Below are 1,249 nucleotides of genomic sequence, written 5' to 3'. Positions count from 1 at the left end.
AGAGCTCAGAAAACAAGGTTCCTACCCAGATTGTGACAACTGCCAATCTCTTGCTTATTGGTGTGGGATTCAGTATGAAGCTCGGGTATGTAGCCCAGGCTTCATGCTTTGGAAGTGTAGTACAGATTTGTGCCACTATACCCTGCTTTGCCAATCATTGTAAAGGGTTCAGTTGGAACCATGCATGCGTGTGCGTGCCTTTGTGAGTGTGCACACGTTCCATTTGTCTGGAAGGAGCTCCTGAGTGAGCGGACCCCGTGGAAGAGGTGGCATGGACTCTCTCAGCCGCCAGGGCTACTGTGTGAACTCTTCCCGGCCCTGTTGTTTACTTCGCCAAAGTTTTTTGTTCTGCTGGGGGAAGCTGCGCCCGCGGCTCCTCAGATGTTATTTATCTTTTCCTGAGAGGGACTTGTGACAGTCCAGGGTGTTGTGTATCCTGTGTGATTGTTTATCGCCCAGCCCATGCCGTGGCCGGAGCAGCCTCTGGGTCGGCACTTCACGTCCCGAACGCAGCGACTACGTGAGCAGAGCGCTAAGGGCAAGAAGGTGACTCTCTGGCCGAAGCCCTGACCTCAGGCGCCCAGGTGGGCTGATGCCTGTGTACGTTCATCCAGTCGCCTCCGAGCTCCCTCACCTCACGAGGCAGCCGGCGCCTGGTAGCCCACCGCTGGGCACGCATAGGACACTGGCACACAGTCACCTGGGTCTGGGTTGGGGCGCGACCTGTGTTGACTGCCAGGCTGCTGACTTGCTGTGTAGTTCAGTGACCTAGAGACTGTTTGGGTTTCCTTCTTTCTCTTTTTTTTCTTTCCATTTCTATGTTTTTCTTTGCTTGTTTTTCAGTCTGTTCCCACCTTTGAGAGCATCAAAGTAGCACAAGCTTGCAGAAAAGGAAGCATTGTGCCTTGATCAGCCTGAGAACCCTTGCACACACACACAAATTCGCATACATGTACACGTAGTCATACACATGCACACGTTTGTATGCACGCACGCACACCTATAAAGATACTACACGAAGGCTCATCAAGCACACACACACACATGCCTATAGAGACATCACACACAGACTCGTGCATGCTCTCTTACACAGACACACATCATGCACATTCCCACGCACAGGCTGATGCACACACTCTTGCACAGATGCATATCACTTTGTACTCCAAACACACACCAGGAGCGCGCGCGCACACACACACACATACACACACACACACACACACACACACACACACACACACACACA

The sequence above is a fragment of the Microtus ochrogaster genome, chromosome 2 (assembly GCF_000317375.1).
Source record: "Microtus ochrogaster isolate Prairie Vole_2 chromosome 2, MicOch1.0, whole genome shotgun sequence".
Lineage (NCBI taxonomy): Eukaryota > Metazoa > Chordata > Mammalia > Rodentia > Cricetidae > Microtus > Microtus ochrogaster.
The sequence above is the reverse complement of the archived record's forward strand: the minus strand, read 5'-3'. Positions refer to the sequence as shown.